Here is a 13,545-nt window from a genome sequence, read left to right on the forward strand (position 1 = left end):
GGAGAAGATCTTCACATGCCATACATCAGACAGGAAACTAATCACCAAAATATATAAAGAGCTCAGCAAACTTAGCACCAAAAAAGCAATTGACCCCATCCAAAAATGGGCAGAGGATATGAACAAAACATTCACCTCAGAGGAGATCCAAAAAGCTAGCAAACATATGAAAAACTGCTCTAGGTCACTGATTGTCAGAGAAATGCAAATTAAGACAACACTAAGATACCACCTCACTCCTATAAGAATGGCATACATCAAAAAGGACAGCAGCAACAAATGCTGGAGAGGATGTGGGGACAGAGGAACCCTTTTACATTGCCTGTAGGAATGTAAATTGGTACAGCCTCTATGGAAAGCAGTCTGGAAAACTCTCAGAAGGCTAGACATGGATATGATCTATATGATCCAGTAATTCCTCTCCTGGGGTTATACCCCAAGGACTCCATAACACCCAACCAAAAAGAGGTGTGTACTCCTATGTTCATAGCAGCACAATTCATAATAGCTAAAACCTGGAAGCAACCCAGGTGCCCAACAACAGATGAGTGGCTTAGAAAGCTGTGGTATATATACACAATGGAATACTATGGAGCTATCAAGAAAAATGAACCCACCTTCTCTGACCCATCTTAGACAGAGCTAGAAGGAATTATGTTAAGTGAGCTAAGTCAGAAAGATAAAGATGAGTATGGGATGATCCCACTCATCAACAGAAGTTGACTAAGAAGATCTGAAAGGGAAACTAAAAGCAGAACCTGATCAAATTGTAAGTAGGGCACCAAATAAAAACCCTGTGGTGAGGGGTAGACATGCAGCTTCCTGGGACAGTGGGGGGTGGGAGTGGGAGGGAGGGATGGGTCACTGTCTTTTGGTGGTGGGAATGGTGTTTATGTACACTCCTAGCAAAATGTAGACATATAAATCAGTAGTTAATCAATATGAGAGGGGGGAAATCAATTGTATGTCTCAAAGTTTTTCAAAACACAAACTGAATCTTTTTAATATATAGGCTGTGTATTCGATATGCAGACTCTCTCAAACGCCTAGACCAAGTAGATTAGAAGCATCCAATAGCATAGCTATATACAAGATACTGGGTACTGTACAGCAAACCATAACAAAAGGACTTTTCAAAGTTAACCCAATTACCAAATAATGTGATGATAACATTAACTATCCATTGTCTTTTTGAACCCTAAGACAGCAGGAACCTCACATCTCCACTATAGAGCCCCCACTTCCCCCAGTCCTGGAACCCTTGGATAGGGCCCACTTTCCCGTATTCCTCTCCCAATCCATATCAAATAATATTGCATCTGCCTATCACAACCTAACCAATGCAACGATTGCCACCTCAATATGCTTCACCTCAGACTGTGTCCAGAGACTTCAAGTGTGGAATGACAACTCTTCAGCTTCATTCCTCGGGTGAGACCTTTCCTTTTATAGTACACTCTAATTTCATCTCAGGTAGTTCACTTTCTAACAAAGTCCCATAACCTAGATATACACCAGTTTCTGTGAGAGAGAGCTTATGTTCACACATATCGATAAACTACTGCAAAATATATACCTGAAAACAGAAGTACACTAGAGTTTGCAGTGAGTACCTCCCTAACACTTCCTCTCCACTATTCCTAGCTTTGGGGCCATGATTGCTCAACAATTTGTTTGGCTTCGTATGTTAACTCTCTTTTCAATCACCAGGTTCCAGATGCCACCAGGATGCTGGCCAGACTTCCCTTCATTAAGACCCCACCTATGTGTCCTGGAGCTCTGCTTCCCCAGAGACACACCCTACTAGGTAAAGAGAGAGGCAGACTGGGAGTATGGACTGACCAGTCAACGCCCATGTTCAGTGGGTAAGCAATTACAGAAGCCAGACCTTCTACCTTCTGCAACCCTCAATGTTCCTGGGTCCATGCTCCCAGAGAGATAGAGAATGGGAAAGCTATCAGGGGAGGGGGTGGGTTATGGAGATTGGGTGGTGGGAATTGTGTGGAGTTGTACCCCTCCTACCCTATGGTTTTGTTAATTAATCCTTTCTTAAATAAAAAAAATAAAAAAACACTATTTTAATTTTTCATTATAAAATGCAAGAATTTATGTAATAGTAATCCCAAATTGTTGTCAATAGAACATCCTATAAAATCCAATCAGCTTTCTTATTCTGAAATAACCCCATTATTTTGTTAGGGGCCATCACTTTTCCACTGTGGGTTCATATAGTTCAATTTACTTCTGTCTTTTATTCCTAAAAGAGAAACATTGCCAACGTGTAGACCATTAGAGCATTGTATCTGCCCCACTCATCATTAGTAGAATGGAGATGGGCATGATCAAGGCAAGCCAATGACACTCAATCCCAAGTCTACTTATGGAACTCAAGAAAATTATTTCACTGAGGGGCTAGTGATTTATAGAGTACAGGTGGTGAGATAACAGTATAATTTCTCATCTCCCCATGATAGGTATCTGCAAAATGCACTTCCACTGGTGTTGCTGAACTTGCTGAAAGCAAATCTGAGAGAATTTTTTCCATCCTAACATAAAACCTTGCCAAAGAAAAAGATCCATAGCAAAGATAACAAAATTAAGAGATGACAGTTATTTTACCCCTTGTTCTCACCTTGAAGACTTGAACTTTTCATTTATGTATGATAGTTAACGTTTCTTTTTCTCAATTAAGCCAGTTTCAATTGTATTTCTATCACTTGCAATGAAAAAACATAGAAACTAACATAATATTTGGACACAATTTCAATAAATTCTTTGCTATAGTAACTCAGTAAGATATCCAATAATCTTATGTTAGTACAAGATAGAGAAGTATTTTTGAGAAGCCAGAAATTAATAATAGCAGTTAAAACTGATTTGTGAAACAAGGAAAAGGAAACTAAAGTGAACAGTGAGAACTATGTGAGCAATCAATAGAAACAATGTTTAAAAAATGCAAACATTTTAGTTGAGTAAAAAAAAAAAAATTAGGGAGAATTGACAGACAGATGGTATCTTTCCATGGTAAATGTCTGCATACCATTCCCACCACCATCTCAAGTGCTCCCCTACTATGTTGTATTGGGTCCATCAATAGCACACACACCCCTCCTAGAAATTCAGAGCCTTACTGTAAAAGATCTTACCTAGTCCATATTTCACTATGAGTTTTGTTTTTAGTGCCTTTTTAAAAATCTCTTATTGTCACTGAGGGGGGTTAATAGTATACAGTGTATTTATTGACACATGAATACAGTTTCGTTATGCACCAGGACCCCACATGACTCCACCATTCCTGGAAGCCATTTTTTTTTCTTTTCTTTTCCTTCATGTTTTAGTAGATGATAAGAAATACAGTGGGGAGTGGGAGTGGTGGTGGCACACCTGGTTGAGTGCACATGTTACAGTGCACAAGGACCTAGGTTCGAACCTCTGGTCCCCACCTGCAGGAGGAAAGCTTCACAAATGGTGAAGCAGTGCTGCAGGTGTTTCTCTGCCTCCTTTTCTCGCTGTTTCCCCCTTCCTCTCAATTTCTGGCTGTCTCTATCAAATAAATTAAGATTAAAAAAATAAATAGAAAGAAATATAGTGGGGTAGCAATGGAAACAGAGAGAGAACAAGAGACCCCTTCAGGACCAATCTACAGTTCCTGAAGCTTCCCCCCTGCAGTAGTGACCAGAAGTTTGAATGCTGGTTATTACACACAGCAGTGTGCACTCTTTTGAATGGGCAACAACATGGCCCCAGTTTTCCCATCTATTAGTCATACGGGATTTAAACTACTTTCTCAATATAGTATCAAATTAATACTGAACATTCTGTTAATTCTTGGCCCTTGTAAAACATTATCTTTAATATATTAATGTTCATGATAAGTATGTATGAATATTTTAGTAATTCTGATTGAGAGAGGTGTAACTGAAAAAAAAATCTGGAGAGTGAAATCCTTCCAATTTTATACTGGAGACACACTATGGACTCTGATTCTGTATGAAAGCATATAAAGCAAGCAAAACCATATACCACTATTAAATAATTTCATCAAGATAATTCAATGGAACTTTTATGACCTATGACAACCACTTTTATGTAATAAATATGTAGCAATTTATGACAAGATAATCAATCATTATTTTTGTGTCTTTTGAAAAGAGGTCGAGTGACATTCTCCGCTGAGATTAATATGACCTCTTCCTGACATAAGGTCAACTAGATTCCCCCCAAACCATGTTGTTCTACAACAGATGACAGGAGGTCACAAGCCAGAGACATTAAAACAGATTTATTTAATGTGTAACATTGAGGAGGCTGAGAATGACAAATGGCAGGAAGGTTTTTATATCCTATTCCTCTGAAGAGAATGTTGCCTGTGATGGATTTTCTTCCTTTTTGATGAGAGGCAAGAGACTTTGAAGCCATTGTCAGGCCACAGACTACCTGGGAAGCATAGCTCTGGCCTCAAACACCCCTGTGTAGCATGAACACACTGGCAGTGGGGGAGACCTAAGATCACAGAACCCAGATATTAATAAATAATAAAAGATAATGTTGGATCAAGGTTGCTCACAGAGCTAGAGTTCAACTGATTTAACCAGGCAGAAGAGAACTTTATTTTTAGTTTCCAGTGTAATGCATGTGTTTCTGAACAACAGCTGTAGTGGAGATAAATGGCTGGGGATCAAAGTGGTTTATAATACAAAGGACAGCATGAATTGCCCAACTAGCCAGGATTCCACAGAAAAGTCTAAACTACCATGATAGAAGACACATGGGATGACCTATAACAATACATGTGGTGGAAAAGAAATTTTCTCCCATTCCTCAGTTTTCAAAAATTAATACCTAAACTTAGTTTTACTTAAGTTGACTTTTGAGTAAGAAATGGACTTTTCTATGCTATGGTCATTAGAACATCACCACAATATTATTTCTTGATGCAGGATTAAAAAGAGAGAGACTTTGCAATAATAATTTTAAAATTTTTTACTACATTTAAAACCAATTTTCTAGTGTCATTTAATTAGAACTCTCATAGATAGATCAGAACATTATGTGTTATCAGAGAACATATTTAATATATAGTATGAACAGATCAAACAGTAGCACACCTGGTAGAGAGCAAATATTATAGTGCCAAGGACCTGAGTTCAAATAACTGGTCCCCATATGCAAGGGGACAGTTTTACAAACTTGTAACAGTGCTGTGAGTGTCTCTCACTTCCCTTCCATCTCAATTTATCTGTTTCTATCCAAAATAAATACATAAATAAATAAGCTTAGATTTTGTTAAATATTGGATAATCCCATTGATTTCTTTGAAACATTGGTCTTGATTATGAATAAAGAGGATCACATCAAATCTCAGTTAAAGCAAGTAATTACTATATACCAGGAAAATATTTTTAAATAAAACAAAGAAAATATATAAACTAAAGTACAGTAAAGAGATGGGTCAATTAGCTATGGCAAGATACTGAAGGCTTTTGTGATGGAACCTCAAAGACATTTTTAAAAAATCTTTGTTTTTTTTCTTCAAGTCACATTTAATTTAGTATCAAGAGAACAGTGCAATACAAAAGGCCAAGTACAATGAAGGAAGGAAGATACTCCCCATAACACCAAAGACAATGCTTTTTGACATGTGCCTGTTGATTGGATGGGGGTTTAATAGATTTCACTACTGGAAAAAGAAAGTGTGCAGCGAGTCCTATCACAGCCAACATCCTTAATCAATCTAGTTGTAAAATAAATGTTTATAGTGCTTCAGACAGTTTAAACCTGGTTTGATACCACACCATTTGTTTTGTGCAGGCCTCGGTAAGATTACCTACAAGTATTGGCAACCATTTAAAAAACAAACCATTGATTAAAATGACAGCAAATCAACACTCCATCAAGTAACACAGAGCCCCAGACTACATGCTTAGATATTTAACTACTTGTACTAACAGCTATTATTTGATTCACTAATAACCATTCGTTGGTTTTTAGCAAATAAACCTTTGGAGGTAAAATTCACCTCATTTGAGTTTTGACCCAGAAGTTCAACAGTCACAAAGTCCACAGTCTTATTGGCCAAACTGATAAACAGTTGTCTAAGTCACTACACTCAAGGTTAAGAGCAATAAATATTCTATTTTTGCATTTTACTGAAATTTTACATGTTCATTTCATGATTAAGATCTGTAGGTTTTCATACCTCCACACTGTCTGAAGACACAGTATACCTCAGACTTAAGGCTTTTGTTTCTCACTATGGTTTCTTCAAACAGAAACAGTTTTCAAGTGCCTACTTGTACTAGAAGGGGACGTTTGTGGAGGTGGCCACTTCTTCAGAACAGTCTGACTCCATCAGGCCTCTGAAACAAAGGGAGGGGCGGAAGAGAAAAAAGATGAAACACAAGGTTCATCTGGTACGTTTTACATTAACAATTACAAGCTGCATGGTATAAGAATGTGGCCTTTTCCCCCCTTCGTTTTCCTTCCTTCCTTCCTTCCTTCCTTCCTTCCTTCTTTCTTTCTTTCTTTCTTTCTTTCTTTCTTTCTTTCTCTCTCTCTCTCTCTTCCTTCCTTCCTTCCTTCCTTTCTTTCTTTCTTTCTTTCTTTCTTTCTTTCTTTCTTTCTTTCTTTCTTTCTTTCTTTCTTTTTTCTTTAACTGAAAAAGTCAGTCTTGGTGTGGAAACAAGTACTTAGCTGTCCCAAACACAGTTTTCTCATAGTGGGACTGTAAGGAAAGTCTTGACTGTCAAGTATGATTTGTTTACCTATTAGACATAAACTTCTAGGCACTCAGTTCATTTTGGACTTGTTTTAGTTTGTTATTAGTCTGTTCCAGTTCACCTTTCATTTTTAGGAAAAAACAAGTTGATCGCTGATTTTACCATTGTTAATCTCAACTGAGCAACAGAAGTCTGTTGGACTTGTCTGAGGTACTGGATTTGAAAAGTATACTCTTGCATCTCCTGCTCCTTTGTGGCCAGTTACATTACAAGGATGTTCTTCTCCCTGTGTACTCTCCCTTGTGCTGTTTTAGCTTTTCTTCAGACTCCTTCAAGCCAATTACATCATTAGAGTTCAGGTCTGTGTACTTGTCCTCTAAAGCTTGTGCATACCCTTCATACTACTTCCACCTTAGAAGTAAATCATCTTGTGTCATGATGGTTATAGTTGTTTTATTCAATCAAACCTTTTTGGGAAAAAGTTTGCTCATCAGTCATCTTGAATCCTCTAAGAGCATCACAACTACTCTGAAGCGCCAGACTTGAGCTACGCATGTAGGATAGACAGTCGCCTCCTCAGCTTGCTCCGTGGAATTTTTGTTGCTGTTGCTGTTAGCACAGAGAGTAACTGAGTGGGAAGGAAAAAAAACACCACTTGTGAAGCTTCCCCCTGCAGGTGGGGAATAGGGCTTAAAACTGGGTCCTTGTACATGATGCAATGTATGCTCAATTGGTTGAACCACCACCAGGCCCTTCAAAGACTTATTTTTTTGAAAGATGTTTTGGGCCATATGACAACAAATAGATATTTTATATTTTATTAGTGATTTTGTGTTGATTTACAAAATTATAATATAATAGGGTTATAATTTCATAAAGTTCCCACCAATAGAGTTTTGTGTTCTCATCCCCTCCATTGGAAAGTGCAGTAGTTCTTTCAAGTTCACAGATATGTGTTGGCTTAAAAAATAACGAATAGATATATTAAATATCCTTCTAAATGATTTTAAATCTTTCTTTTAGGATGTATTCAAATGATACATAATATCTTCATTATCTTATTGCTGACTCTATTGTAAACTTTAAAATGCTCCTCAGAATTAGACATTATGAACTCTATTCTAAAATGTTATAATCCCAAGAATCCTTTCAGTAACTACAATGATGATTTTAAAAGGAACACTTGTTGGTCCCACTTAGAGTACTTACATTTTTTTTTTTTGCTAACTCCTCTGGATTGGGCGTTCTAACTGGCTCATATGAACTAGATGTCCATTCCTGTGTTTGGGTACCTAATATTAAAACCATGGATTATAGCTTCATTAGTAACACAAGAAAGGAAGAGAGGTGATAAGAAGTAGTAAAAAAAAACACTATTAAAAATTTTGAGTTCCAAATTCCCAGTATAGATTCTTTAATAAATGCATAAAGGTTGTATTTTCTTTCTTTTTTAAATATTATTTATAAAAAGACCATAGGATAAGAGGGGTACAATTCCACACCAGAACTCCATATCCCATCTCCTCCCCTGATAGCTTTCCTATTCTTTATCCCTCTGGGAGTATGGATTCAGAGTATGATGGGGTGCAGAAGGTGGAAGGTCTGGCTTCTGTAATTGCTTTCCAGCTGAACATGGTCATTGGCAGGTCAATCTATACTCCAGCCTGCCTCTCTCTTTCCATAGTGGGACAGAGCTCTAGGGAAGCAAGGCTCCAGGACACCTTGGTGGGATCATCTGCCCAGGGAAGTCAGGTTAGCAGGTTAGCATCATGGTAGTGTCTAGAACCTGGTGGCTAAAAAAGAGTTAACGTATACAGCCAAACAAATTGTTAACTAATGAATCTAATGCCAGGAATACTGCAGATGAAGATTTGGGGTCTCTCTTTTGGAAATAGCTAGTAGGTCTATCTTAGGTATATTCTAAGGGGCCTATATCTTTACTAGTTTTTGCATGAGTCTGACACCTGATATGCAGGTACACCCAAGGCTGTATTTTCTAAGTATAAATGTTAAAATAAGACAATACTCTTAATTAATAATTGAAAATTTTGCATTTCCCAGTAAGGTTGCATATTCTTGAACTATAATTTTCCATTTGGGATGTCAAAATAATCCATGCACTGATGACATTAACCTGTTGGAACTTTGCAACAAGATCAAAATTAAAACAAAGTGGTGTTTTTTAAGTTAGCAAAATCGAACAATCCGCTTGACCCAGAAAGATAAAGTATTGACATTTTTTTTTCATTTCTTCAATAGAGAGTTGGTTCTTCCCTAAATAGTGAGACTGAACATAATAAGGAATTCACAGTTTTCTATCTCCATAATATTCAGAGATCATGATGAGAGCTTAGAATAACTTTAAAGGATATTTTATTTACTTTTTATTGGGGATGATTAATGGCTTATGATAAATACAGTTGTTGATACATGTGTAAAATGTCTCAACTTGCTGCAAAACTCTCTCACTCTCAGCCTGCCTATTTCTCCACCATCATGTACCAGGACGTGAAAGCACCCATTCACCCCAAAGAGTCCTTTACTTTGGTGCAGTCCACCAAACCCAGTACAAATTCTACTTTATGTTTTCCCCTTCTGTTCTTATTCCTCAATTTATATCTATGAGTGAAATCACGCCATATTCATCCTTCTCTTTGTGGCTTATCTCACTTGACCTCTTCAAGTTCCATCCATGATGAAGTGAAGGAGAATTCATCATTCTTAATCGCTGTATATATATATTCCATTGTGAATATATACAACTTTCTTAGCTACACATCTGTTTTTGGACATCTAGGTTGCTTCCATGTTTTGGCTATTACAAATTGGGCTACTGTGAACATAGGTATATGCAGGCTCACTCCTGGTTCTGCCTGTCTTCCCAGATCCATTGGGAGACAGATCAAGAGCAGCCCCCGTGGGTCCCGGAGCAGCTCAGCATATTGAAGGCCATGTGTGCAGGGAGACAAACTCTCAGTCAGCCCTAGGAAAAGCTTATGAGGGTGATTCATTTATTTGAGAGAGGAAGAAAGTACATATACTCATTGCTGAGGTAGAATGTCAAGGTAATCATTAACCCAAGCACAGAGCAACACAATGCATAGCTGCATGTTGACCTATAAACTATTTGATCACAAATGAAGAATTACTATACAAGGTTTGATCACCAGCTTCACAATACATATTTACCTGGGGTTAATTTACTGGCACCTCAAGGTAAATTACAGGCACTTCAGAGGAAGGGGGAGGAGGAGGGGCAGTTGAGTAAAAACGTATGTGGTGGCTTTCAAGTTAGGCCAAACACAATGTACAGTAATTCATGGCCTTTGTTTTAAGGGGAGAAGAGAGCCATGAGCAGAAAGGTAGCTCTCTTTCCAGGGAAGCCATCCATCATTAGTTCAAGAGGTATGGGGAACCTGCCCTTGTCTCTACCTAAAGGGTGAATTGGGGGTCAACTCACTTGAACCTCATGGAAACAATGGCCGGGACTTCCCAGGACAGTGGACCATATTCTCCAACAGGTATACACTTATTATTTTTTCTTTTTCCTTTTTTTTTTTTGGTGGGGGGATGAGTGTGTTTGATTTCCTTGGATATATCCCCAGGAAAGGAATTGCTTGCTCATAGGGTAGGTCCCTTTCCAGTCTTCTGAGTGATCTCCAGGTTGCTCTCCACAGGAGCTGACAAATGTACTTCCCATCAGCAGAACAAAAGGGTTCCTTTACCCTTTCAACCTCTCCAGCATTTTTTGTTACTATCCTTAAGTGACAGCTTTAAAAATATTCAGATTTTAGAATCAGTATACTCTTGGAAGAGTTGAATACAAATATAAATTATGAAAACTTTAGCATTACTATTCATTGAGAAAAAATAAATTATAGATATTATAAGAAAAAAGGCAATTTACTAGAAAACTGTACAGTGTCACATAGGAAAGGTATTTGAAAGAAACTTAAAGCCCCATGTAGGCCCATGGGGTTAGGCTGGAGATAGAAATACTCCATATCACCAGAAGGCTATTGCTAGGACAAGTCAGAAGTAATTATTTTTGTTAATAGGTTGCCATATTCTAAGGATAGTTGTTGAGCTCTTATAGCTTAAGGAGAATTCTTGAGTCTTTATGTACTAATGCTAAAAAACACCTGATCTCTCCTCAGAAAGATTTTTATTTCCTGTTACTACTATATTTATTTCATGTTACTACTATATTCCTGACTGCTTCATCTTGGTATATTTGATTCAACTATAAGGTGGGAGTACTAATAGCATCTACTTATTGCATTGTTTTGATATATCAAAAAGTCTTATATTCTTGTCAATATTCCTCACAATTATTAAGTTTTATAATTGTATATAAGATTCAAAGTCTCAGAAGTAGCGAAGTATGGTGCCCTGATTAATGAAACTATCAGTATAATACAGAAGAGAGATAAAGTTTTCCAAAAGAGTAGTTTGAGTACATTAGCATAAGAGATAATGGAAACTTGAGAAAAGGGTAGCAGATGCCCACGAGAGTTACCAAACTAGTGAATTTACAATTCCTGTTGACTTTACCCAGATTTTGTACCATGTGTGGCATTTATAAGGGCAGTAACTTGCTTACTGCTGATGTCTTGACTTTTCTGAACAAGTTTGTTTTCTACAAAGTTTAGTATATGCTTACTTAACTTTTTGGCAGCTATGAGTAATAGATAAAGTACTATCCTCAAGTATTTTTTTCATTTATTTTTTATTTATTTATTTATTTTTTATAAAAAGGAAACATGACTAAACCATAGGATAAGAGGGATACAACTTCACACAATTCCCACCACCAGAACTCTGTATCCTATCCCCTCCCCTGATAGCTTTCCTGTTCTTTAACCCTCTGGGAGTATGGACCCAAGGTCACTGTGGGATGCAGAAGGTTGAAGGTTTGGCTTCTGTAATTGCTTCTCTGTTGAACATGGGCTTTGGCAGGTCGATCCATATTCCCAGCCTATCTCTCTCTTTCCCTAGTGAGCTGGGGCTCTGGGGAAGAGGAGCACCAGGACACATTGGTGGGGTCGTCTGTCCAGAGAAGTCAGGTTGGCATCATGGTAGCATCTGGAACCTGGTGGCTGAAAAAAGAGTTAACATATAGAACCAAACAAGTTGTTAACTAACAATGAAACTAAAGGCTGGAATAGTGCAGATGTAGAGTTGGTGGGGGGGGGGGCTCCATTTTGTAGACAGTAATTCTATTTTAGTTATATTCCAACACATATGATTTTTCTTATTTTATCAAATTTATTTACACTTCAGTCTATTTTTCAGTTATTCATGACTGTTAAGTTACTTTGTTTTACTTTAGCTTTCATTTCACTGTGCAAGGAAAAATGGGCCATTAAGTAGTTGGATTTGTGCAAAATATTTCTTATAATACTATGAATAGCATATCTTTCCAAAAGAACTAGAGAAAGAAAGTTTAGCAGGATAGGTTTCAGTTGCATTCTAACTTGGGCAACATAGTGTGCATGAGTGCATGTGTGCATGTACTATTGATTACTGTTTCAATTTCTTTGCCAGTAATTGGCCTATTAATTCTTTCTGGTATAGTTTCATGCTTCTGAGAACTTACCTATTTCTTTTTGGCTCTCTAGTTTGGAGGCATATAGTTGGTCATACAAGTCTTGAATGATATTTGGAATTCTACTATGTCTATTGTAATCTCCTTTTCATTTACAGTGCAGTTTATTTGGGCCTTATCTCTTTTTTTTATTAATCTGTCCTGGAGTTAAACAACTTTGTTTGCCCTTTCAAAGGATCAGTTCATTGCTTATTGATCTTTTGTGTGTATGTATATATCTTGTTTTCAAGCTGGTGATTTAAGCTTTTATTTTTATTATTAAGCTCCTTCTACTTTCTTTGGGTTTCTTCTGTTTTTTATTTGTTTTATGTAAACCCATCAGGTGAGAAGTCAGTTGTTTATTTCTTTTTTTCTTATGTTCTTTTGTGTGACTGTATGGCTACGAATTTCCTTCTTACTACTTTTTTTCCTGTATCCTACATATTCTGATATATTTTGTTTTCATTTTCATTTGTTTACAGGAAAATTTTAATTTTCTCTTTCACCTAGTGGTTATAAAATAATATACAGTTGAACTTCCATATTTTAGGATTTTCTCTTTCTGTTTGTTGTTGGGTATTAATCTAATTCACTTGTGGTCTGATAAGATGCTTGAAATTATTTTGATACTCCTTAATTTATTAATGTTATCTTTGTGGCCTAGCATGTGGTCTACTCATGAGAGTGTTCCACGTAAACTTGAAAGTAATATATATTTCACTTTATGGGGTGGAGTACTCTTTAAAAAACCTAGAAGGTCTAACCTGTCAGTTCCATCTTTAAATCTCTTGTTTCCTAATTTCTTTTTTTCCTGGTTGATCTATTTACTTGAGAAAATGTGGAGGGGAAGCAGGGGATTAAAAAAAAGAAACTGAGAAGTTAAAATCCCCCACTATTATTGTGTGGCTATCCATGTACTTTCTCAGACATCTCAGTAAAATTTTTACATATTTTACTGCCCCTTTACTAGGAGCAAAAATATTATTTACTGTGATTTCTTCTTGGTTGACTGATTTTTGGTTTTCTGAATTCAGTAGTTCGTAGAATTTGCACAGGATATATATGTATATATTTATATACATATACATATATTTCTTTCTTTCTTTCTTTCTTTCTTTCTTTCTTTCTTTCTTTCTTTCTTTCTTTCTTTCTTTCTTGTCAGTGTGCCACAGAGAAAAATCCCTGAGCTGCTATTCAGTCACCATTTTTGATGCATTCTCAATGATTGTTTTATCAAGT

The 13,545-nt window shown here is 36.9% G+C and overlaps 1 pseudogene; it reads right to left on the minus strand.

Moving 5' to 3' along the window:
• Nucleotides 1-6,298: 6,298 nt before the first annotated feature.
• Nucleotides 6,299-7,210, minus strand: LOC103109890 (pre-mRNA-splicing regulator WTAP-like; annotated as a pseudogene).
• Nucleotides 7,211-13,545: the final 6,335 nt, after the last annotated feature.

Source organism: Erinaceus europaeus, chromosome 2 (assembly GCF_950295315.1).
Source record: "Erinaceus europaeus chromosome 2, mEriEur2.1, whole genome shotgun sequence".
Taxonomy (NCBI): Eukaryota; Metazoa; Chordata; class Mammalia; order Eulipotyphla; family Erinaceidae; genus Erinaceus; species Erinaceus europaeus.